This window comes from Schistocerca nitens, chromosome 10, assembly GCF_023898315.1.
Source record: "Schistocerca nitens isolate TAMUIC-IGC-003100 chromosome 10, iqSchNite1.1, whole genome shotgun sequence".
Classification (NCBI taxonomy): Eukaryota; Metazoa; Arthropoda; class Insecta; order Orthoptera; family Acrididae; genus Schistocerca; species Schistocerca nitens.
In genome coordinates this window covers 103584825-103612219 of record NC_064623.1, presented here as the reverse complement: position 1 = coordinate 103612219, position 27395 = coordinate 103584825, and the positions used below count along the sequence as shown (strand labels likewise).

General features: G+C 45.5%; 1 protein-coding gene across 2 annotated transcripts in view; it reads left to right on the top strand.

Annotated features, from left to right (window-relative positions):
* The window catches only part of LOC126210221 (connectin-like), an 802365-nt gene that overhangs the window by 348886 nt on the left and 426084 nt on the right, over positions 1 to 27395 (top strand). The window contains exon 1 of one of the 2 annotated variants that reach the window (XM_049939402.1): positions 11123 to 11356. The exons of the other annotated variant lie outside the window; for it this stretch is intronic. The gene's annotated coding sequence lies outside the window, so the exon portion shown is untranslated. Of the gene's footprint in view, positions 1 to 11122; positions 11357 to 27395 lie in introns of those variants that run through there. 2 annotated transcript variants of the gene reach the window in all.

Sequence of the window (27395 nt, the reverse complement as noted above, 5' to 3'; positions counted from 1 at the left end):
AACATTATTTGAAACACTGATCACAGTTGCAAAACACAGCACTCTTACATGTGGTTGTGAGTAGACAACCCGGTTGCTGACGCAACTACTTAGGTAAGCTGAACATCTATGTACAATTATTTTCTTTTCTGCAAACTGCAAAGAGTTAGGAGGTACATACGTTATTTTACTTTGTTTTGGATCTCCAGAGTGATCGAAAAATTTATTCTAATACGTGCTGTTGAGGTGAAACAGTAAATGAGAATTATCTTAAATATCAGTACAGTTGCCGAATTTCTCAAGTCGATTATGTCGGCTGTACTGATTTCTATCCTCCCCTCCATGAACCATGGACCTTGCCGTTGGTGGGGAGGCTTGCGTGCCTCAGCGATACAGATAGCCGTACCGTAGGTGCAACCACAACGGAGGGGTATCTGTTGAGAGGCCAGACAAACATGTGGTTCCTGAAGAGGGGCAGCAGCCTTTTCAGTAGTTGCAGGGGATGATTGACTGATCTGGCCTTGTAACATTAACCAAAACGGCCTTGCTGTGCTGGTACTGCGAACGGCTGAAAGCAAGGGGAAACTACAGCCGTAATTTTTCCCGAGGACATGCAGCTTTACTGTATGATTAAATGATGATGGCGTCCTCTTGGGTAAAATATTCCGGAGGTAAAATAGTCCCCCATTCGGATCTCCGGGCGGGGACTACTCAAGAGAATGTCGTTATCAGGAGAAAGGAAACTGGCGTTCTACGGATCGGAGCGTGGAATGTCAGATCCCTTAATCGGGCAGGTACGTTAGAAAATTTAAAAAGGGAAATGGATAGGTTAAAGTTAGATATAGTGGGAATTAGTGAAGTTCGGTGGCAGGAGGAACAAGACTTTTGGTCAGGTGAATACAGGGTTATAAATAAAAAATCAAATAGGGGTAATGCAGGAGTAGGTTTAATAATGAATAAAAGAATGGGAGTGCGGGTTAGCTACTACAAACAGCATAGTGAACGCATTATTGTGGCCAAGATAGACACAAAGCCCATGCCTACTACAGTAGTACAAGTTTATATGCCAACTAGCTCTGCAGATGATGAAGAAATTGATGAAATGTATGACGAAATAAAAGAAATTATTCAGGTAGTGAAGGAAGACGAAAATTTAACAGTCATGGGTGACTCGAATTCGTCGGTAGGAAAAGGGAGAGAAGGAAACATAGTAGGTGAATATGGATTGGGGGGAAGAAATGAAAGAGGATGCCGCCTTGTAGAATTTTGCACAGAGCATGACTTAATCATAGCTAACACTTGGTTCAAGAATCATAAAGGAATGTTGTATACCTGGAAGAATCCTGGAGATACTAAAAGGTATCAGATAGATTATATAATGGTAAGACAGAGATTTAGGAACCAGGTTTTAAATTGTAAGACATTTCCAGGGGCAGATGTGGATTCTGACCACAATCTATTGGTTATGAACTGCAGATTGAAACTGAAGAAATTGCAAAAAGGTGGGAATTTAAGGTGATGGGACCTGGATAAACTGAAAGAACCAGAGGTTATAGAGAGTTTCCGGGAGAGCATAAGGGAACAATTGACAGGAATGGGGGAAAGAAATATAGTAGAAGAAGAATGGGTAGCTCTGAGGGATGAATTAGTGAAGCCAGCAGACGATCAAGTAGGTAAAAAGACGAGGGCTAATAGAAATCCTTGGGTAACAGAAGAAATACTGAATTTAATTGATGAAAGGAGAAAATATAAAAATGCAGTAAATGAAGCAGGCAAAAAGGAATACAAACGTCTCAAAAATGAGATTGACAGGAAGTGCAACATGGCTAAGCGGGGATGGCTAGAGGACAAATGTAAGGATGTAGAGGCTTGTCTCTCTAGGGATAAGATAGATACTGCCTACAGGAAAATTAAAGAGACCTTTGGAGAGAGAGAACCACTTGTATGAATATCAAGAGCTCAGATGGCAACCCAGTTCTAAGCAAAGATGGGAAGGCAGAAAGCTGGAAGGAGTAATAGAGGGTTTATACAAGGGCGATGTACTTGAGGACAATATATGGAAAGGGAAGAGGATGTAGATGAAGACGAAATGGGAGATAAGATACTGCGTGAAGAGTTTGACAGAGCACTGAAAGACCTGAGTCGAAACAAGGCCCCGGGAGTAGACAACATTCCATTAGAACTACTGATGGCCGTGGGAGAGCGAGTCATGACAAAACTCTACCATCTGGTGAGCAAGATGTATGAGACAGGCGAAATACCCTCAGTCTTCAAGAAGAATATAATAATTCCAATTCCAAAGAAAGCAGGTGTTGAAAGATGTGAAAATTACCGAACTATCAGTTTAATAAGTCATGGCTGCAAAATACTAACGCGAATTCTTTACAGACGAATGGAAAAACTGGTAGAAGCGGACCTCGAGGAAGATCAGTTTGGATTCCGTAGAAATGTTGGAACACGTGAGGCAATACTAACCTTACGACTTATCTTAGAAGAAAGATTAAGAAAAGGCAAAACTACGTTTCTAGCATTTGTAGACTTAGAGAAAGCTTTTCACAACGTTAACTGGAATACTCTCTTTGAAATTCTGAAGGTGGCAGGGGTAAAATACAGGGAGCGAAAGGCTATTTACAATTTGTACAGAAACCAGGTGGTTATAAGGGTCGAGGGGCATGAAAGGGAAGCAGTGGTTGGGAAAGGAGTGAGACAGGGTTGTAGCCTCTCCCCGATGTTATTCAATCTGTATATTGAGCAAGCAGTAAAGGAAACAAAAGAAAAATTTGGAGTAGGTATTAAAATTCATGGAGAAGAAGTAAAAACTTTGAGGTTCGCCGATGACATTTTAATTCTCTCAGAGACAGCAAAGGACTTGGAAGAGCAGTTGAACGGAATGGACAGTGTCTTGAAAGGAGGATATAAGATGAACATCAACAAAACCAAAACGAGGATAATGGAATGTAGTCAAATTATATCGGGTGATGCCGAGGGAATTAAATTAGAAAATGAGACACTTAAAGTAGTAAAGGAGTTTTGCTATTTAGGGAGTAAAATATCTGATGATGGTCGAAGTAGAGAGGATATAAAATGTAGACTGGCAATGGCAAGGAAATCGTTTCTGAAGATGAGAAATTTGTTAACGTCGAGTATAGATTTAAGTGTCAGGAAGTCGTTTCTGAAAGTATTTGTATGGAGTGTGGCCATGTATGGAAGTGAAACATGGACGATAAATAGTTTGGACAAGAAGAGAATAGAAGCTTTCGAAATGTGGTGCTACAGAAGAATGCTGAAGATAAGGTGGGTAGATCACGTAACTAATGAGGAGGTATTGAATAGGCTTGGGGAGAAGAGAAGTTTGTGGCACAACTTGACTAGAAGAAGGGATCGGTTGGTAGGACATGTTTTGAGGCATCAAGGGATTACAAATTTAGCATTGGAGGGCAGCGTGGAGGGTAAAAATCGTAGAGGGAGACCAAGAGATCAGTACACTAAGCAGATTGAGAAGGATGTAGGTTGCAGTAGGTACTGGGAGATGAAGAATCTGGCACAGGATAGAGTAGCATGGAGAGCTGCATCAAACCAGTCTCAGGACTGAAGACCACAACAACAACAACAACAACAACAACAACAACTAATTTCTATATGAATCTGAACTTTCACTGCTACCAAAATTTCGGCCCGGAAGCGGGTGAAAAAAGAAAACCATGAAAAACTGAGACTTTTATCGTATTTTTCGCTTATAACTCGGAAACGATGCTATTTACGGTGATGCTGACTTTTTCTGGAATTAAAGAGAACGTTACCCACATACATTCTCATTTTGTAGGCAAATGAAGTGAACGCCAGAGGAGTGGTGCACGAAGCGCAAAGAGGATGAAACATCTTAGAAATTACTTTAAAATTATTGAAGAAAATATATACCATTATGATAGTTATTCTTATCATTATTACCTTATGCTAAATAAATCATAATTAGCCGGCCGGGGTAGCCGATCGGTTCCAGGCGCTACAGTCTGGAACCGCGCGACCGCTACGGTCGCAGGTTCGAATACTGCCTCGGGCATTGATGTGTGTGATTTCCTTAGGTTAGTTAGGTGTAAGTAGTTTTAAGTTCTAGGGGACTGATGACCTCAGAAGTCCCATAGTGCTCAGAGCCATTTGAACCAGTTGACCTAGAATCATAAAACTTGGCAAGAAGCAAGGTTCCACAGAAGAACCAAACGAAAAAAGATTCGAAAATTTTTAGTTTGTCATTATATCACTCGTTAAATTATTATTTTTGTGTCATTTGCTGTCTGACTGTTCGTTAGTGTGTTAAGATCCCTTTTTCTGGGGAACGAGTTGCCTTGTCATGTCTCTTGGCGGTGTGAAAAGGTTGAGCATCTACACCTATGCAATCAAAACATACAGTCATTTACGACAGATATATTGATATTGTGACAGTATCGGTATCGATAACAGGTAAAAATCGTCGAAATGATCGATTCCGAAAATTGATGAATTTTGTACGGAACCATCTTCGCGCGAGTCACACTTGCAAGTGTCCGGACTTTTCTTTTTGTGGATTTACCTATTTTCATTTTGACTGCTGTAGTTGGTGAAAAGTGAACATAGAAATTTCAGGTGACTTCTTATGAATGGCAATGTATTCAATCGAGATATTTGTAACAGCGGACTTATATACAATTACAGTATTCGCATAGGTAGAGGGCCACAACTGAAGCAAAAAAAGTATGAAACAGCAGTTTTTTACTCAGCCCTTACTAGTTCACGTATTTTAACTTGCGTACTGTAGCCGGGGCGGCCGAGCGGTTCTAGGCGCAACATTCTGGACCCGCGTGACCGCTACGGTCGCAGGTTCTAATCCTGCCTCAGACATGGATGTGTTTGATGTCCTTAGATTAGTTAGGTTTAAGTAGTTCTAAGTTCTAGGGGACTGATGACCTCAGAAGTTAAGTCCCATAGTGCTCAGAGCCATTTTTAAAGCATAATTGCCGCGCGCGATTAACCGTGCGGTCTAGGGCGCTGCAGTCATAGACTGTGCGGCTGATCCCGACGGAGGTTCGAGTCGTCCCTCGGGCATGTGTGTGTGTGTGTGTGTGTGTGTGTGTGTGTGTGTGTGTGTGTGTTTGTCCTTAGGATTATTTAGGTTAAGTAGTGTGTAAACTTAAGCACTGATGCCCTAGCAGTTACGTCCCATAAGATTTCACACACATTTGAACATTTTGTAAAGCATAATTATTATATCATTCACATATGTTACTTAATCGCCTTTTAACTGTAGGGGTGATGAAAGCGTAACGTTTCAATTAACATTATGTCATAGCATATTGAGGAACGAGGACTTGGGTTTTGGTTGTAGCGACTGAAATTACTCGGAGTTCAATCTGTACGCCACATGGTTAGTCTGACGGAGAAAATGACTCAGGCTTATTTTCTGAAAATTTTCATCCTTTTTACTTAACTAATTGTCAGCTTTGTTGAAAATTGCTCCGTTTCTGGGATGCCAGCGAAAACCTTAAAAAAGTCCAAATTTTTCGTATTTATTTCCAATCTTGACTGACTTCCGCGCCGAAATTTTAGTGTTCACCACAGGAAAAGTTACAATATTTAGACGACCGATTACGGCATCTTATTAATGCCATCTTCAGGGTCCTATGCACCGCCTGTATAGAGAATCGGATACAGCAGTACTTTCTTATTTGGTGTCATCAGTATCTGGATTCCATTAATTCGTTTTTGGAGGGTTTACTTCGAAGACTGTCCAGTATCCATCATGGAACAAGAGAGATTGAAATTGTTAGTGGGGCTTTGATAATTCGGATCGAGCACTCTTGAAAATATATAGAAGGATTGTCAAAAAAGCTTCTACAAAATGTTCAACTAAGAATCACCATTTGACTGGACTACTAGAACAGCATTCATCACATGTATTCCCCGACAACGATATTACTGTACTTGGCATTCCATGCCCGTTTTCGGAACCACGCGGTGGCGTTACAGTAAACAAGTACAAAAATGGCTCTAAGGACTATGGGACTTAACATCTGAGGTCATCAGTCCCCTAAACTTAGAACTACTTAAACCTAACCAACCTAAGGACATCACACACATCCATGCCCGAGGTAGGATTCGAACCTGCGACCGTAGCAGCCGCGTCGTTCCGAACAAGCGCCTAGAACCACTTGGCCACTGCGGCCGGCAAGCAAGTACAGTTGTGGCTAAGGAAACGCAACTCACTGCGTGGCAGTACTGCATATATACTGACAAAACCCGCCATGGTAGCCGAGAGTGCTAATGCGCTGCTTCCTAGACTCGGGTAGGCGCGCTGGCCACGCATCGAATGCCCCAGGCGGATTAATGACGATGGCTGGTGTAGATGTGGTTTTTAGGCGGTTTTCCACATCACGCTAGTTGAATACCGGGCAGGTCCCGAAGTTCTGCCTCAGTTACACGGCTCGCCGACATCTGACCACATTCGCACTATTCCATGGATTATACTAGACGCAGACAGTTGGGGTACACTAATTCCTTCCCGGAGGGTAGAGGGTGGAGACAGGAAGGGCATCCGGCTACCTCTTAACATTAACATGCCACATCCGATTAACCAGCAGAGCCCACAAGACGGAATAAATGCTCCAAAATACACTTACAAGCCAAAACATCGCTGCCAACCGCGACGCTGGACGCCACCTGGTGGCGTTGTGGGCATATGATGAGGTAACAGAAGTACGTAAGCGGAATAGACAGGGACAGGGGGATCAACTTATCGAAGATATAGGTTGCAAAGTGGGAAATTCGTTGTCAAAGAGCGATTATAGCATAGTGCCTGTGAATGAGAATCTCGAAACCGGCGAAGCTGGTCGAATTTTCACGTGCTGTTCTCGTGAGCATCTACAGAAGGATGTAGAAGAACTGGGAAACGCCATTAGGCTGTAAATGGCTAAATGACTGAACGCCCACTACTCTACAAAGAACGTGGGGTTCGGAGGTCTGTCTGCTCTTAAAGTACGATAGATGGTGATCAGTGGCATCTATATGTCCGCCCCCGGTAGCTGAGTGGTCAGTGGGACAGAATGTCAATTCAAAGGGCCCGGGTTCGATTCCCGGCTGGGTCGGAGGTTTTGTCCGCTCAGGGGTTGGGTGTTGTGTTCTCCTACTCAGCATCATTTCATCCCCATCGACGCGCAAATCGCCGAAGTGGCGTCAAATCGAAAGACTTGCACCAGGCGAACGGTCTACCCGAAGGGAGGCCCTCGTCACACGACATTAAAATTAAAAGTCGCATCTCTGCTCAGAAGTCTTTTAGAGTACGCCATTTACTGTACATCGCAGGGGACCATCCCTACGTGTTCAGATGTTGACCCAACGACATCGTCAGCTATGGTTGGTGGGTTGGTTGTTTGGGGAAGGAGACCAGACAGCGTGGTCATCGGTCTCATCGGATTAGGGAAGGATGGGGAAGGAAGTCGGCCGTACCCTTTCAGAGGAACCATCCCGGCATTTGCCTGCAGTGATTTAGGGAAATCACGGAAAACCTAAATCAGGATGGCCGGTCGCGGGATTGAACCGTCGTCCTCCCGAATGCGAGTCCAGTGTCTAACCACTGCGCCACCTCGCTCGGTTGGTCAGCTATGGTTGCAGTGGGCACGGGACTATCGGATTCGACCGTCGATCGATGGAAACGTGTCGGCTCTTCGGGTGAATTACCATTTTGCTACACTAGATCAACGGTCGTTTCCGCAAACACCGTCATAGAGGTGAACAGAGGCTCGAAACGTGCAGCGCGCCACAGACAGCAGTGTTATGGTGCGGTAGACATTGTTCTGCGCTTGCATGGGACCTGTGGTAGTAATAAAAGACACGCTGACAGCTGCGAATCACCTGTGTCCCCTCATGCTGGATGTATTACACGACAGCGATGCCATCTTTCAGGAGTGTATTGTCCGTGTCTCTGAGCCAGAACCGTGCTGCAGTGCTGTGAGGAGCGTTATAGTGAGCTGACGTAAATGTCTCGGTGACAAAATTCGCCTGATGTAAATCCTATGGAACCCATGTGGGTCGCTATTGGGTGCTTCACCGAGTACGCCAATCAGCAGCGCGTTACTCACCGGAATTATATGACTTCTGCGTAGATACACAGGGTGGTCCATTGGTCGTGGCAGGCCAAATATCTCACGAAATAAGCTTCAAACGAAAAACCGACAAATAACGAAACTTCTCTAGCTTGAAGGGGGAAATCAGATGGCGCTATGGTTGGCCCGCTAGATGGCGCTGCCATAGGTCAAACGGATATCACTGCGCTTATTTTAAATAGGAACCCCCATTTTTTATTACATATTCGTGTAGTACGTAAAGAAATATGAATGTTTTAGTTGGACATCTTTTTTCGCTTTGTGATAGATGGCGCTGTAACAGTCACAAACTTATGGCTTACAATTTTAGACGAACTGTTGGTAAGAGATAGGTTTTTAAAATTAAAATAAGAACATAGGTACGTTTGAACATTTTATTTCGGTTGTTCCAATGTGATACATGTACCCTTGTGAACTTATCATTTCTGAGAACGCAAGCTGTTACAGCGTGATTACCTGTAAATACAACATTAACGCAATAAATGCTCAAAATGATGCCCGTCAACCTCAATGCATTTGACAATACGTGTAACGTCATTCCTGTCAACAGCGAGTAATTCCGTAATGTTCGCACATCCATCGACAATGCGCTGAGGCGTGTTGTCAGGCGTTGTTTCTGGATCCAGATAGCATATATCCTTCAACTTTCTCCACAGAACGAAATCCGGGGACGTCAGATCCGGTGAACGTGCGAGCCATGGTATGGTCCTTAGACGACCAATCCACCTGCCATGAAATATGCCATTCAATACCGCTTCAACCGCACGCGAGCTATGTGCCGGACATCCATCTTGTTGGAAGTACATCGCCATTCTGTCATGCAGTGAAACATCTTGTAGTAACATCGGTGCAACATTACGTAGGAAATCAGCATACACTGCACCATTTAGATTGCCATCGATAAAATGGTGGCCAATTATCCTTCCTCCCATAATGCCGCACCATACATTAACCCGCCAAGGTCGCTGATGTTCCACTTGTCGCAGCCATCGTGGATTTTCCGTTGCCCAATTGTGCTTATTATGCCGGTTTACGTTACCGCTGTTGGTGAATGACGCTTCGTCGCTAAATAGAACGCGTGCAAAAAATGTGTCATCGTCCCGTAATTTCTCTTGTGCCCAGTGGCAGAACTCTAGACGACGTTCAAAGTCGTCGCCATGCAATTCCTTGTGCTTAGAAATGTGGTAGGGGTGCAATCGATGTTGATGCAGCATTCTCAACACCGACGTTTTTGAGATTCCCGATTCTCGAGCAATTTCTCTGCTACTGATGTGCGGATTAGCCGCGACAGCAGCTAAAACACCCACTTGGGCGTCATCATTTGTTGCAGGTCCTGGCTGACGTTTCACATGTGGCTGGACACTTCCTGTTTCGTTAAATAACGTAACTATTCGGCGAACGGTCCGGACACTTGGATGATGTCCAGGATACCGAGCAGCATACATAGCACACACTCGTTGGGCATTTTGATTACAGTAGCTATACACAACTCGATATCAACCTTTTCTGCAATTGGTAAACGGTCCATTTTAAGACGGGTAATGTATCACGAAGCAAATGTGGCGGAATGTTACGTGACACTATGTACTTATACGTTTGTGACTATTACAGCGCCATCTGTCACAAAGCGAAAAAAGTGGTCCAACTAAAACATTCATATTTCTTTACGTACTACACGAATATGTAATAAAAAATGAGGGTTCCTATTTAAGAAACTCAGTTGATATCCGTTTGGAAGCGCCATCAAGCGAGCGAACCTTAGTGCCATCTGGTTTTCCCCTTCAAGCTAGACGAGTTTCGTTCTTTGTAGTTTTTTCGTTTGATGATTATTTCGTGAGATATTTGGCCCGGTCACTGTGGTGTCACCGCCAGACACCACACTTGCTAGGTGGTAGCCTTTAAATCGGCCGCGGTCCATTAGTATACGCCGGACCCGCGTGCCGCCACTGTCAGTGATAGCAGACCGACCGCCACCACACGGCAGGTCTAGAGAGACTTACGAGCACTCGCCCTAGTTGTACAGCCGACTTTGCTAGCGAAGCTACACTGACCGATACGCTCTCATTTGCCGAGACGATAGTTAAAAAAATGGCTCTGAGCACTATGGGACTCAACTGCTGAGGTCATTAGTCCCCTAGAACTTAGAACTAGTTAAACCTAACTAACCTAAGGACATCACAAACATCCATGCCCGAGGCAGGATTCGAACCTGCGACCGTAGCGGTCTTGCGGTTCCAGACTGCAGCGCCCTTAACCGAGACGATAGTTAGCATAGCCTTCAACTACGTCATTTGCTACGACCTAGCAAGGCGCCATAGCAGTTGATAATTAATATTACGAAGTATGTACCGTAACGAGAGATGTTGTACAATTGTGGATTAAAGTTAAGTATTACATCATCTACGTACTTTATTTGCAATTCTCAAGATATTGTCCGGTTCCAGACCTCACGCCAGTGAGAGTGTAATTAAACGCGTGCATTTCGGCCTCCTCTAGAAACACAGTGTTGGCTCTTCTGCCAACACTAGTCACTATCAATGGGCCACCGTGTATAATGCCACATACCTCCACAGGCCTTCATATGCATAATCAATTATGCATTTCGTTCCAAAGATGGACAGACAATCTATTAAGCAGGTGGTCATAATGTTTCTCATCAATGTACTAACAAGTGGGTAAGTGTGTCGTACATCACGAAGCGAGTAAGCCGACGGAAGCGCCTTCAGTTCCAGGTGGAACAGTACTGTTTATCTTGTATGTACTGTAATTTCACGACAGACGGGCGAAGTCCGAGACGCACTGCGTGTGGGGGCCTCCCCTGCCTGTTGGTCCTTCAGCGACACCGCGTCGGTTTGAGAGGTAGTCTCGCCTCGCCGGACGGTGGCCGTCAGCGACAGGGAGCTGCGGCGACGGTGGCGCCGCGGTGCGGACTCCGGCCGCAGCTGCCAGAGGCGCGGGTAACTTTGTACCGGGAGGCGGCGGCGGTGGCCAGTCGATTGTTGGCTGCGGTGGCGGCGGCAGCTGGGATACGGCAAGGGTCGCAGGCAGACTAGCTGGCAAGTCCGGTGGCGCTCGTCGTCTGCAACACGGAGCAACGGGCCGGCCGCGTCGCGTCGCACGTCGGCGGCAGGGCAGCGGACGATAAACAGATCAGCGTCTCCAGGTGCGAGCCGCATATCAACAGGTCTCCCTCGCCCCGTCTCGCGCGAAGTTTGACCGCCTCGAAGTAAACACCGGAACTAGAGGTGAGTTCGCGCCGATCGCAGAGGATTCCAAGATCTAAAATTTATTCCCAGCGGTGAATTTAAATTAATTTAGCACGTTTGCACAGGTAAAGGGCCGCATAAAATTTGGCCGAGGAATTTTTAGTTTTCCGTACATCGACCTGTAATAAATGAAGCCATAAATAATCAGCTTGTTGGCCCGCATCTCGTGGTCGTGCGGTAGCGTTCTCGCTTCCCACGCCCGGGTTCCCGGGTTCGATTCCCGGCGGGGTCAGGGATTTTCTCTGCCTCGTGATGGCTGGGTGTTGTGTGCTGTCCTTAGGTTAGTTAGGTTTAAGTAGTTCTAAGTTCTAGGGGACTTATGACCACAGCAGTTGAGTCCCATAGTGCTCAGAGCCATTTGAACCATTTTAATCAGCTTGTTGTCCGTCTATCTCTCTGTCCGACTGTTAAATATCCATTTTGTCAAGTATCGAGTTGAAATTTATACTATGTAGTGAGATCTCTACTGCCTTGGTGCTGCAAAAACTTTAAGCTTCCAAGTCAACGAAATCAAAAAGCACGACGTTTTATGTATTTTGACACTCTATACTCACTCATCAAAAAATGAAGGATACTTCCCGTTGACCTGGAATCATGAAATTTGCCAAAAAGCAAGATTTCACAGCGATATTTTTAATTTGTAGTCATATCGCACGAAAAATTATCTGTCTGTTCGTGAAGACACCTCTTCTGCAACACAAGAATGGCCTGAGGTATCAAGGTCACGTATCGAGGTCTATGGACCTTTCGTGGTGTAAAAGCGTTAACGTTCTTAGCCAATGCAGCCAAAAGATATAGCCATTTACGTATTTTGATACTCATAAACTAACTCTTTAAAACCTATAGGACACTTGCCGTCGACCTGGGAACATGAAATATGGCAAGAAGCTGGTAACGGAAAAAAAATCCGAAAATTTTAATTTGTAGCTGTATCACATGAATTTTTTTCATTAGTTATCCGACTGTTTGTCTGTACGTTTGTTAAGACCTTTTTTTCTCAGGTTTAGGTAGACAGGTGAAGTTAAAACTATGGTCCCTTGCTGGTGAAGAAAAGTTAAGCTTCTAAACTCAATCAAAAGGTACGGTCATTTATGTCACATATTTTGTTGCTCCATAACTCAGTCATCAAAACTTATAACGTGCTTCCAGTTGACCTAGCCGGCCTCTGTGACCGAGCGGTTCTAAGCACTTCAGTCTGGAACCGCGCGACCGCTACGATCGCAGGTTCGAATCCTGCCTCGGCCATGGATGCGTGTGATGTCTTTAGGTTAGTTAGGTTTAAGTAGTTCTAAATTCTAGGGGACTGATGACCTCAGATGTTAAGTCCCATAGTGCTCAGAGCCATTTGAACCAGTTGACCTAGAACCATAAAACTTGGCAAGAAGCAAGGTTCCATAGCAGAACCAACCAAAAAATAAAAAATAAAAATCAGGAAGTTGTTAGTTTGTAATTCTACCACACGAAAAATTATTATTTCTGTGTCATTTGTTGTCTGAGTGTTCGTCAGTCTGTTAAGATCCCTTTTTCTCGGGAACGAGTTGACTTGTCATGGCTCTTGGCAGTGTAAAAAAGCTGAACTTCTACATCAATGCAATCAAAACATACGATCATTTACGTCAATATACTGATATCTTGCCAGTATTGTCATCCATAATAGGTTAAAATCGTTGAAACGATCGATTCCGAAAATAGATGAACTTTGTGCGGAACCCTCGGCGCGTGAGCCATACTCGCAAGTTTCCGAACGTTTCTTTTTTATGGATTTACCTATTTGAGTGCTGTAGCTAGTGAAAAGTGAACATAGAAATTTGAAGTGACTTCCTATGAATGGCAGTGTATTCAATCGAGATCTTTTGTAACAGCAGACTTAAATACAGTAACAGTATTCGCGTAGGTAGACGGCTGCAACTGAAGCAAAAAAGTGTGAAACAGCAGTTTTTTACTCAGTCCATACTAGTTCACGTATTTTTAATTTGCGTACTGTAGGTGGGGAAAGGCAAACAGAGAAATTGGAAGTGACTTCGTGTGGATAGCAGTGGACTCGAAGATCAATATCTCTTCCAACTGTTAATTCAGTCGGACTGTTTATGTAGATAAAGAGCGAAAAAATGGTGCAAAAAGATAGAGAAAATATTTTCTTCATCGGTATTTACCGCTTTACGTTTTATATTTTAATGTCCGTTTTATTGCTGGTGAAACACCAACAGAAATATCCGTTCTTCAGGTGGATGGCAGCACATTTGAACATCGAAACTTCTTCCAATTGAGAGTCTACTTTCACAATCTTTGGGTACATTATGTGCAACGAACGATGTATAAAATTTGAAATATTTACTATTTTCTCTCAATACGTGCCAATTTTTTTTCTTTTCCTCCTCTTCTTCTCCCTAGCGCGACTAGTATAGGTCTGCTGTATCAGGATTTGTTTTATTATTTGACTTTATTTCACAAGTTGCGTTAACCTCGCGAATGGAACAGTGACCCGAAAATGTAGAATAAATTTCTTTTATTTCGCCTCCATACTCCGAGGACCTACAAATTTGTGAACACAGACGTGAAATAAAAGAAATGTATTTAAATTTCGGCCAGGTGCCCTTTCCTGACACCACAGTCGTCAAGGTGATCTAAGGGAGCGAAGTCGTGTTCTCTTTGTTGTGTGTCTTGCGTACCGTAGTCACTGACGTAGAATATGCGTACCAGCCTAGCATTTGTTTAAACGCGCGTGGGAGACCGCCTAAAAACCTGGCGCGTGAGTCCAAGGTCGTAAAACAGCATCCTGAATTCGAAGCGGACATGACGCACTCCCTGTATCGCAGGTTACCGCACTGCGCGCTACGCTACACGAGCAGTTGCCAGTTTACTGCGGTTTCATTTTGGTGTTGTAGAAGGTGAGACGGAAAAAGATAAATACAAATGAACCTCAGTTTAATGGCAATGTATATGAATATCTAAACTGCTTCCATCAGCTAAGTGAAATTCTAAAATACTCGTATATATGTAGATCAAGGGCAGCATGAATTTTTTATTGAGTTGTAACTTCAGTGCTGTAGTTGGGAAAACGTGAAGAGAGAAATCGTAACACTCTTTATGTGGAAGACAGCGTATTCATGTACCTCTACCAATTTCTTCTGAGTTTTAACTTTATTTAGAGGTGAACAGAGAAATTAGTATGGACTTGTTTTGAACGGTACCATATTCGAGGATCGATGCTATAAATTTTCTAGTACATTTCGTGATAAATGGGAATTTGGCAAGACGTGTCGCAAGTGGGGTAAGTAGTAAAGAAGTAATAAATTAAAATGTCATGCATGATGGGGCAGATTTTCATGATTTTCGGAATTCGACGTGATATCTTCTGAACTATGAGTCGTACAATGTTATGTTTTTGTACGTACATTGAGCGCCATATGTGGATACCCACTGCGGAATGAGTTGCGAATAGAGTTAGCAACAACGAAGCAATAATTCGAAGCTTCTGATACGGCAGATTTCCACGCTTCTCAGTGTTTATGATGTCATGTCTCCAGAACTACGTGTCGTACAATGATATAATTTTGCTTGAATAATCAGTGGTATGTGTGAATACTGTCCCAAAAGTGTCCCGCGAATACAGTTAGTAATAGGGAAGTAATAAATTAAAACGCCATGCTTAATGTGACAGTTTTACTGCATGAACAATGAAACTATAGTAAGGGACATACTTTTATCCTTTCATCATTTGGTGAGGGTTGTCATCGAGGAAAAGTTTAGTAAACGGTTGAAATGACGTGTAAAGTCTGTTGCACGTTACTAAATGCTCTCATTCCCAAATATTGGACGAATAAAGTATGGATATGAGCTACATCGCTTTATACACTCCTGGAAATTGAAATAAGAACACCGTGAATTCATTGTCCCAGTAAGGGGAAACTTTATTGACACATTCCTGGGGTCAGATACATCACATGATCACACTGACAGAACCACAGGCACATACACACAGGCAACAGAGCATGCACAATGTCGGCACTAGTACAGTGTATATCCACCTTTCGCAGCAATGCAGGCTGCTATTCTCCCATGGAGACGATCGTAGAGATGCTGGATGTAGTCCTGTGGAACGGCTTGCCATGCCATCTCCACCTGGCGCCTCAGTTGGACCAGCGTTCGTGCTGGACGTGCAGACCGCGTGAGACGACGCTTCATCCAGTCCCAAACATGCTCAATGGGGGACAGATCCGGAGATCTTGCTGGCCAGGGTAGTTGACTTACACCTTCTAGAGCACGTTGGGTGGCACGGGATACATGCGGACGTGCATTGTCCTGTTGGAACAGCAAGTTCCCTTGCCGGTCTAGGAATGGTAGAACGATGGGTTCGATGACGGTTTGGATGTACCGTGCACTATTCAGTGTCCCCTCGACGATCACCAGTGGTGTACGGCCAGTGTAGGAGATCGCTCCCCACACCATGATGCCGGGTGTTGGCCCTGTGTGCCTCGGTCGTATGCAGTCCTGATTGTGGCGCTCACCTGCACGGCGCCAAACCCGCATACGACCATCATTGGCACCAAGGCAGAAGCAACTCTCATCGCTGAAGACGACACGTCTCCATTCGTCCCTCCATTCACGCCTGTCGCGACACCACTGGAGGCGGGCTGCACGATGTTGGGGCGTGAGCGGAAGACGGCCTAACGGTGTGCGGGACCGTAGCCCAGCTTCATGGAGACGGTTGCGAATGGTCCTCGCCGATACCCCAGGAGCAACAGTGTCCCTAATTTGCTGGGAAGTGGCGGTGCGGTCCCCTACGGCACTGCGTAGGATCCTACGGTCTTGGCGTGCATCCGTGCGTCGCTGCGGTCCGGTCCCAGGTCGACGGGCACGTGCACCTTCCGCCGACCACTGGCGACAACATCCATGTACTGTGGAGACCTCACGCCCCACGTGTTGAGCAATTCGGCGGTACGTCCACCCGGCCTCCCGCATGCCCACTATACGCCCTCGCTCAAAGTCCGTCAACTGCACATACGGTTCACGTCCACGCTGTCGCGGCATGCTACCAGTGTTAAAGACTGCGATGGAGCTCCGTATGCCACGGCAAACTGGCTGACACTGACGGCGGCGGTGCACAAATGCTGCGCAGCTAGCGCCACTCGACGGCCAACACCGCGGTTCCTGGTGTGTCCGCTGTGCCGTGCGTGTGATCATTGCTTGTACAGCCCTCTCGCAGTGTCCGGAGCAAGTATGGTGGGTCTGACACACCGGTGCCAATGTGTTCTTTTTTCCTTTCCAGGAGTGTATACTATGTAGGTGGTTCTCACCCCAACAGCGATTCTCTCCAAAGAGTAAGTGAGATATGCAACAAGTATGGATGAGATCGGTCTAGTGGTTTGGTAGTAGTTGTAGAACATACATTCACGCTCGTACATACGTACAGGGAGTTTCAAAATTTCGCAGACATACTTCGAAGGGATTTAGAAGACGCCTCGAGGAACAAAATGAGGATAGGAACCAGTGTCCAGAAACGTCACGCAGCTAGGCTGCAGAACGTCGACGTTACAGGTGCTAAAAACGTTTCCATATACAGGTTGATTCCATGATGATGATACAGAGTATTAGCGATGTTGCAGCAGGATAAATCTATCAGTCTGAGGTAAGGGACCCTGCTCCGTAAGCGAACAATTCGAAAGTTATAAGCGGGTGGAATACACGAACCCGAAGCGTTTCGCTATTATTGTAGGGAGGCACCTTTCAGAGGCAGTAGTATGAACCAAAACAAGCAAAATAGCCAAGTAAACATGCGCTCTAAAACGCATGCCTACAGATCTATGAGGCACATGTCTTCGTCTGAAGGTCTATTCATTGTAGAGCCCTTATTTATTGACTGGAATACTTTCTTTCAAAATTTAAAGGTGACAGGAGTAAAATACAGGGAGCGAAAGGCTATTTACAATTTGTACAGAAACCAGATCGTAGTTACAAGAGTCTAGGAACATGAAAGGGAAGCAGTGGTTGGGAGGGGAGTGAGACAGGATTGTAGCCTCTCCCCGATGTTATTCAATCTGTATATTGAGCAAGCAGTGAAGGAAACAAAAGAAAAATTTGGAGTAGGTATTAAAATCCAGGGAGAAGAAATAAAAACTTTGAGGTTTGCCGATGACATTGTAATTCTGTCAGAGACGGCAAAGGACTTGGAAGAGCAGTTGAACGGAATGAACAGAGTCTTGAAAGGAGGATATAAGATGAACATCAACAAAAGCAAAACGAGGATAATGGAATGTAGTCGAATTAAGTCGGGTGATGCTGAGGGAATTAGATTAGGAAATGAGACACTTAAAGTAGTAAAGGAGTTTTGCAATTTGGGGGGCAAAATAACTGATGATGGTCGAAGTAGAGAGGATATAAAATGTAGACTGGCAATGGCAAGGAAAGCGTTTCTGAAGAAGAGAAATTTGTTGACATCGAATATAGATTTAAGTGTCAGGAAGTCGTTTCTGAAAGTATTTGTATGGAGTGTAGCCATGTATGGAAGTGAAACATGGACGATAAATAGTTTGGACAAGAAGAGAATAGAAGCTTTCGAAATGTGGTGCTACAGAAGAATGTTGAAGATTAGGTGGGTAGATCACGTAATTAATAAGGAGGTATTGAATAGGATTGGGGAGAAGAGATGTTTGTGGCACAACGTGACTAGAAGAAGGGATCGGTTGGTAGGACATGTTCTGAGACATCAAGGGATCACAAATTTAGCATTGGCGGTCAGCGTGGAGGGTAAAAATCGTTGAGGGAGACCAAGAGATGGATACACTAAGCAGATTCAGAAGGATGTAGGCTGCAGTAGGTACCGGGAGATGAAGGAGCTTGCACAGGATAGAGTAGCATGGAGAGCTGCATCAAACCAGTCTCAGGACTGAAGACCACAACAATAATAACAACAACATTTATTAACAAAGGTTTTTTTCTTATTTCGGTTCATACTACTACCTCAAAAAGTTTCCTACCTTACAACCTTAACAACAGCAGTACCACGGGCGATGACTGAATAATGGATTCAATCAGTGTGCCTCCAACGTCATATTGAAGCCCCAAAGAAACTGGTACGGGCATGCGTATTCAAATACAGAGATATGTAAACAGGAAGATTACGGCGCTGCGGTCGGCAACGTCTATATAAGACAAATGTCAGCCGAAGCTGTAGATCGGTTACTGCTGCTACAGTGGCAGTTTATCAAGATTTAAGTGATTTGAACGTGGTGTTATAGTCGGTGAACGAGCGATGGGATACAACATTTCCGAGGTAGCGATGAAGGGGTTTTCCCCTACAAACATTTCACGAGTGTACGTGAATATCAGGAATCCGGTAAAACATCAAATCTCCTACATCGTTGCGACCGGAAAACGGGACCAACGATGACAGAAGAAAACAGTTCAATGAAACATCATCGATATGGGCTTTCGGAGCCGACGGCCCGCTTGTGTACCCTTTATGACTGCAGGCCTCGCCTGGGCCTATCCACACCGACATTGATGACGGGAAGTAAGTTGCGTGGTCGGATTTGAATCGATTAAAATTTCATCGAGCGCATGGTCGTGCGCGGGTATGGAGACAATCTCATGAATCCATTGACCATGCAGGTCAGCAGGGGACAGTTCAAACTGGTAGAGGCTCTGTAATGGTTTGGGGCGTGTGCAGTTGGAGTGATACGAGACCCCGATACGTGTAGATACGACTGTGACAGGTGACACGTTCGTAAGCATCTTGTCTGATCACCTGCATTCATTCATGTCCATTGTGTATTCAGACGGACTTAGGCAATTCCAACAGGACAATGCGACACGCCACACGTGCGAATTGCTACAGAGTGCCTACAGGAACACCTGATTTTAAACACTTCCGCTGGCCACCAGAGTCCAGAGACATGAACATTATTGAGCATATCTGGGATTCGTTGGAACGTGCTGTTCAGAAGAGTTCTCCACCCCGCCGCACTCTTGCGGATTTATGGACAGCGCTGCAGGAATCGTGGTGTCAGTTCCCGCCAGTAATACGTCAGGCGTTGGTAGAGTTCATGCTATGTCGTTTTGCGGCACTTTTTCGTGCTGTCGGCGGCCGTACACGATATTAGGCAGCTGTACCAGTTTCTTTGGCTGTTCAGTGTATATCCTCCAGCGCTTATAGCTTCGAAGCACTGTAGCTTAGTTGGATGATGTTTTGCGACACGGTTTTCTATCCTCATCCCATTCCGTAAGACACCTTCTGCATCCCCTCGAAGTCTTTTGGTCGTACTTTGAAAGACCGTGTATAGAGGCACATTCATATTTCTAATAAATGTGGATTCGCCTCTTAAAACGGCTCATGGAGCTTCGTAAGTAATGCTCAGCATGATAGCTGGTATCTGTTCTATGAAAGTTTCTCAGTGTGTATGTAACACTCTCCGCGTGTCAGTTAAATACGTAACAATTCGCGGTGGCCTTCGTGTACATTTAATGTCCCGTGTTGGTATGGCGACGTGTCGTCGTGTGCTACGGTTTATATCTGTGAGAACATAGCCTCTAGGATGCTGCAACTCTGCAGCTACCTCTAGACTAGTAATCATCAAGCTACCATTCCATGCATCGCTGAGGGTACTTTCCACTGTTATCATTCCGTAGTCACAAATGGAGCGAGCGAAAAAGCGAATGTGTAGATCTATGTCTTGGGTACGAGTCCTAATTTCTGTCATCTTGTATTCGCGAAGTGTTCGTCTGCGATCGTAGAATCATTCTTCAGTCACCCACAATTTCGGTTTCTCTAAATTTTTTGAACTATGTTCCGTAGAAAAAAAGAACATCCCCTTCCCTCTAGAAAGTCGGTAATATTCGCGTGTTCACCGAACCTACCTATAACAAATCTAGCAGCAGACTTTTGAACTACTTCGATGCCTTACTTTAATCTGATCTGGTGGTAATTCCAAACACACTATCAGTTTTCAAAAATGGGTTGCACTAAAATGTTCTATACGCGGATTCTTTAGAGATGGGATAAAGTTTTCTAAAGTTCTCCCGATAAACCGAAGTGCACCATTTACGCTCCGTACTATCGTCTTTACGTGCTCGCTCCAGTCCATATCGCTTCGCGACGTCACGCCCAGATCCTTAACCGACGTGACTGTGTCAAACAGCTCACCGATCTTACTGTATTATAGGGTTGTTTTCCTACACATCTGCTTTAACATATGTTTCTCTACATTTAGAGCAAGGTGTAATTCATCACTCCGAATAGAAACTGTGTCTAAGTCACCACGTTCCTTTGTAAAGTCACTCAACAACCACACTTTCGTGTACACCACAACACGAGTAGCAAACCGCAGCGCACTGATCCTCAGTTTATCCGTCAAATCATGTACATATATAATGAATAACAGCGGTCTCTCACACTTCCATGGAGCACTCTTGACGATAACCTTCTACTTCTACATCTACGTCTTCATCTCCATCTACGTCGACTTGATTACCCAGCAATTCACATTTAAGTGCCTTGCACAGAGATCATCGAACCACCTTCAATCTGTTTCTCCGCCGTTCCATTCACGAAAAGCGCGCGGCAAAAACGAAAACTTAAACCTTTCCGTAAGAGCTCTGATTTATTTTACACTCCTGGAAATTGAAATAAGAACACCGTGAATTCATTGTCCCAGGAAGGGGAAACTTTATTGACACATTCCTGGGGTCAGATACATCACATGATCACACTGACAGAACCACAGGCACATACACACAGGCAACAGAGCATGCACAATGTCGGCACTAGTACAGTGTATATCCACCTTTCGCAGCAATGCAGGCTGCTATTCTCCCATGGAGACGATCGTAGAGATGCTGGATGTAGTCCTGTGGAACGGCTTGCCATGCCATTCCCACCTGGCGCCTCAGTTGGACCAGCGTTCGTGCTGGACGTGCAGACCGCGTGAGACGACGCTTCATCCAGTCCCAAACATGCTCAATGGGGGACAGATCCGGAGATCTTGCTGGCCAGGGTAGTTGACTTACACCTTCAAGAGCACGTTGGGTGGCACAGGATACATGCGGACGTGCATTGTCCTGTTGGAACAGCAAGTTCCCTTGCCGGTCTAGGAATGGTAGAACGATGGGTTCGATGACGGTTTGGATGTACCGTGCACTATTCAGTGTCCCCTCGACGATCACCAGTGGTGTACGGCCAGTGTAGGAGATCGCTCCCCACACCATGATGCCGGGTGTTGGCCCTGTGTGCCTCGGTCGTATGCAGTCCTGATTGTGGCGCTCACCTGCACGGCGCCAAATACGCATACGAGCATCATTGGCACCAAGGCAGAAGCGACTCTCATCGCTGAAGACGACACGTCTCCATTCGTCCCTCCATTCACGCCTGTCGCGACACCACTGGAGACGGGCTGCACGATGTTGGGGCGTGAGCGGAAGACGGCCTAACGGTGTGCGGGACCGTAGCCCAGCTTCATGGAGACGGTTGCGAATGGTCCTCGCCGATACCCCAGGAGCAACAGTGTCCCTAATTTGCTGGGAAGTGGCGGTGCGGTCCCCTACGGCACTGCGTAGGATCCTACGGTCTTGGCGTGCATCCGTGCGTCGCTGCGGTCCGGTCCCAGGTCGACGGGCACGTGCACCTTCCGCCGACCACTGGCGACAACATCCATGTACTGTGGAGACCTCACGCCCCACGTGTTGAGCAATTCGGCGGTACGTCCACCCGGCCTCCCGCATGCCCACTATACGCCCTCGCTCAAAGTCCGTCAACTGCACATACGGTTCACGTCCACGCTGTCGCGGCATGCTACCAGTGTTAAAGACTGCGATGGAGCTCCGTATGCCACGGCAAACTGGCTGACACTGACAGCGGCGGTGCACAAATGCTGCGCAGCTAGCGCCATTCGACGGCCAACACCGCGGTTCCTGGTGTGTCCGCTGTGCCGTGCGTGTGATCATTGCTTGTACAGCCCTCTCGCAGTGTCCGGAGCAAGTATGGTGGGTCTGACACACCGGTGTCAATGTGTTCTTTTTTCCATTTCCAGGAGTGTATTATGATGATCATTTCTCCCTATGCTGTTGCTAATCAACAAAATATTTTCGCATTCGGAGGAGAAAGTGGGTGATTAAAATGCAAAAATAAAAATGTTCAGATTTATGTGGATTCCTAAGGGACCAAACTGCTGTCATCGGTCCCTTTACTTACACACTACTTAAACTAACTTACGCTAAGGACAACACACACACCCATGCCCGAGGGAGGACTCGAACCTCCGGCTGGAGGGTTTCGTGAAAACATCCTGCCGCGACGAAAAACGCCTTTGTTTTAATGACTGCCAGCTCAATTCGTGTGTCACATCCGTGGCACTCTGCACCCTATTTCGCGATAATGCAAAACGAGCTGCCCTTATCTGAACATATGCGATGTTCGCCGGCAATTATATCTGATGCGGATGCCACACCGCGCAGCAATATTCTAGAAAAGGACGGACAAGCGTTGTACACGCTGTCTCTTACCTGCTGCGCTCTCTAAGTGTTTTAAGTGTTCTGTCAATAAATCCCAAACTTTGGTGTGCTCCCGCCATAATATTATCTAAATGATCGTCCCCATTTATGTTATTCGTAGTTATAATCCCGAAGTATTTAATTGAATTCACTGCCTTGTGTTAGTGTGATTTATCGTGTAAGCGAAGTTTAATGGACTCCTTTCAGTACTTATCAGGATGGCCTCACACTTTTCATTATTGGTCAGTAGCACTTTTCTCACCTTAAAGATGTCTTTCCTATTTCATTTTGCAATTGGTTTTAATCATCTGATAACTTTACAAGACAGTAAATGACAGCACCATCCTAAAATAATTTATGAAGGCTGCTCACGTTGCCTTGTAAACCGTTTATACAAGGTGTTTCAAAAATGACCGGTATATTTGAAACGGCAATAAAAACTAAACGAGCAGCGATAGAAATACACCGTTTGTTGCAATATGCTTGGGACAACAGTACATTTTCAGGCAGACAAACTTTCGAAATTACAGTAGTTACAATTTTCAACAACAGATGGCGCTGCAAGTGATGTGAAAGATATAGAAGACAACGCAGTCTATGGGTGCGCCATTCTGTACGTCGTCTTTCTGCTGTAAGCGTGTGCTGTTCACAACGTGCAAGTGTGCTGTAGACAACATGGTTTATTCCTTAGAACAGAGGATTTTTCTGGTGTTGGAATTCCACCACCTAGAACACAGTGTTGTTGCAACAAGACGAAGTTTTCAACGGAGGTTTAATGTAACCAAAGGACCGAAAAGCGATACAATAAAGGATCTGTTTGAAAAATTTCAACGGACTGGGAACGTGACGGATGAACGTGCTGGAAAGGTAGGGCGACTGCGTACGGCAACCACAGAGGGCAACGCGCAGCTAGTGCAGCAGGTGATCCAACAGCGGCCTCGGGTTTCCGTTCGCCGTGTTGCAGCTGCGGTCCAAATGACGCCAACGTCCACGTATCGTCTCATGCGCCAGAGTGTACACCTCTATCCATACAAAATTCAAACGCGGCAACCCCTCAGCGCCGCTACCATTGCTGCACGAGAGACATTCGCTAACGATATAGTGCACAGGATTGATGACGGCGATATGCATGTGGGCAGCATTTGGTTTACTGACGGAGCTTATTTTTACCTGGACGGCTTCGTCAATAAACAGAACTGGCGCATATGGGGAACCGAAAAGCCCCATGTTGCAGTCCCATCGTCCCTGCATCCTCAAAAAGTACTGGTCTGGGCCGCCATTTCTTCCAAAGGAATCATTGGCCCATTTTTCAGATCCGAAACGATTACTGCATCACGCTATCTGGACATTCTTCGTGAATTTGTGGCGGTACAAACTGCCTTAGACGACACTGCGAACACCTCGTGGTTTATGCAAGATGGTGCCCGGCCACATCGCACGGCCGACGTCTTTAATTTCCTGAATGAATATTTCGATGATCGTGTGAGTGCTTTGGGCTATCCGAAACATACAGGAGGCGGCGTGGATTGGCCTCCCTATTCGCCAGACATGAACCCCTGTGACTTCTTTCTGTGGGGACACTTGAAAGACCAGGTGTACCGCCAGAATCCAGAAACAATTGAACAGCTGAAGCAGTACATCTCATCTGCATGTGAAGCCATTCCGCCAGACACGTTGTCAAAGGTTTCGGGTAATTTCATTCAGAGACTACGCCATATTATTGCTACGCATGGTGGATATGTCGAAAATATCGTACTATAGAGTTTCCCAGACCGCAGCGCCATCTGTTGTTGACAATTGTAACTACTGTAATTTCTAAAGTTCGTCTGCCTGAAAATGTACTGTTGTCCCAAGCATATTGCAACAAACGGTGTATTTCTATCGCTGCTCGTTTAGTTTTCATTGCCGTTTCAAATATACCGGTCATTTTTGAAACACCCTGTATATATGAGGAACAGCAGAGGACCTGTACGACTTCGTTGGGAAAATGACGTTCCGTCAATTACTACGAACTGTAACCATTCTGACAGGAAACAATGAAACCAGTCGCACAACAGAGACGATACACTATGGGCACGCAATTGGATTATATGTCGCTCGTGAAGAACGGTGTAACGTTCTGTAAATCTAAAAATATGGAATCAGTTTGACATTTCCTGTCGATAGCACTCATTACTTCGTGAGACTAATGAGGTACTTGTGTTTCACAAGGCTATATTTTCTAAAGCCGTCTTGGTTACTTGTCGAAAAATCGCCATCTTTGAGGTTAGTCATAACTATCGAACTCCTGATGACTCCAAATCCTACTGCAAATCGACGTAAGCGATGTGAGTCCGTAATTCAGCGGATTACTCCTACAAATCCTTTCTTGAGTGTTGGTGTGACCTGCGCAACTTTCCAGATCCTAGGTACGAATCTTTCGATGAGCGAGCTGTTGTATATGATTGCTATATATGGAGCTATTGTACCAGCATACTCTGATGAAAAGAGCCTAACTAATATGCAGTCTTGGCCAGAGGCCATGTCTTTATTTAGTGATTTGAACTATTTCTCTACGCTGAGGATATCTAAATCTATGCTACTCATGTTGGCCGTCGTTCTTGATTCGAATTCCGGAATATTTACTTCGGCTTCTTTAGTAGCGAAATCTCGGAAAACAGTATTCAGTAAGTTTCATATCAGCGCATACTCCGCTGCAGAGTGAAAATCTCATTCTGGAAACATCCCCCCAGGCTGTGGCAAAGCCATGTCTCCGCAATATCCTTTCTTCCCGGAGTACTAGTTCTCCAGGTTCGCAGAAGAGCTTCTGTGAAGTTTAGAATGTAGGAGACGAGATACTGGCAGAATTGAAGCTGAGAGGACGAGTTGTGAGTCGTGCTTGGGTAGCTCCGATGGTGCCGGCACGGTAGCCCAGCGTGTTGGGCCAGAGAGCTGGTTGGCCTCCGTAACAAAAACACTGAGTGGAAGGATCAACAACGAACTTGACCGGATGTCATGAGACGTCCGCAACAACCAAACACAACGATCAACAACGAACAATATGAAAAAAAAGCTGGTAGAACAATTGGCCGCGAAAGGCAAAGATCCCGAGTTCGAGTCTCGGTCTGGCACACAGTTTTAATCTGACAGGAAGTTTCGCATCAGCGCACACTCCGCTGCAGAGTGAAAATCTCACTCTCGTATTCAGTAACTCTGCGTGTTACGGCGTTAGGTCAAGCGCCGGCACTCCAGTCGGGAACGAAAAAGAAGAGACGGCTGTGAGAAGATGGTCAGCTAATCGCTCGCCGACCGACCCCTTTCCAGGACGACAACGTGACAGCAGCGGCGCCGCGCGGGATTAGCAAAGCGGTCTCAGGCGCTGCGGTCATGGACTGTGCGGCTGGTTCCGGCGGAGGTTCGAGTCCTCCCTCGGGCATGGGTGTGTGTGTTTGTCCTTAGGACGATTTAGGTTAAGTAGTGTGTAGGCTTAGGGACTGATGACCTTAGCAGTTAAGTCCCATAAGATTTCACACACATTTGCACATTTGATTTGACAGCAGCGGCCCCTACGTGAAGAGGACATAAGCGCCACTCTCGACTGATAGCGGGCCCCCTTGGATAGCAGCTTCAATGTTGGGCACTTCGATAGCAGCATCAGCGTTACTGACTTCGTTAGCCAGCTCTACGTAACACAGACTTGCATTTGACTACTCTGAAGAAGACAGATTATTTTTTATGTCGCCCTTTGCTTGCGACACATCCAGCAAAGTTAAGTATCGTAATTTTCTTGTTGTAATAAAACTCATTAATACGAGTTGTTTCATTGTTTGTCTAGAGAACCGAGAAGGCAGGATTCGTAGACACAACACTGCGTTAGTGGAACTGTTATCAGTAATATCCGTTGCTATTACGCAGTGTAGTGAAGATACTGTTTTCGTCTTGCCGCTGGTGTACTTTATATACGACCAAAATCTCTTTGGGATTTCTGCCAGTTTCAAGACAGAGTTTCGTTGTCTCTTGTCTGTGATTATCTCTCAACCTCAGGACAATGTATTGGGTTTCATCACTTGAGGTCCGCTTATGCGCCATGCCTGCAGTCGTTGTGCGACTGTTTAACTTGCCCCACACGGAAGTAGAGGCACGCAGTGTGAACACAGGTGTGAATGGAACCACTCGCACCAACATGTGGAGGAAGTGGCAAGCACCTACACGCGTAACGATACTTGCGTGTGCGGCACGCACAATCTCACAGCGACTAGCCTCAAGGTGCACAGGTGTATAAGCCCCGTTAACAAGTCGTCGGGCCACACACGAGTCTGGGAACGTATTCGGTATTCCCGGCCCTTTGTTAACAATCTGCAGTGGAGCCACTGTGTCCAAAGCCCTCTGGAAATCTGCAAATACCATAGACACTACAGTCCTCATAAATCCGAATTCATGTCTAAAGCTCCGATACTGCCACGTCTTAAGTACACTGCGTGATCAAAAGTATCCTGACAGCGACAAAAACGCACGTTTTTCATGTTAGGTGTATTGGGCTGCTACCTACTGCCAG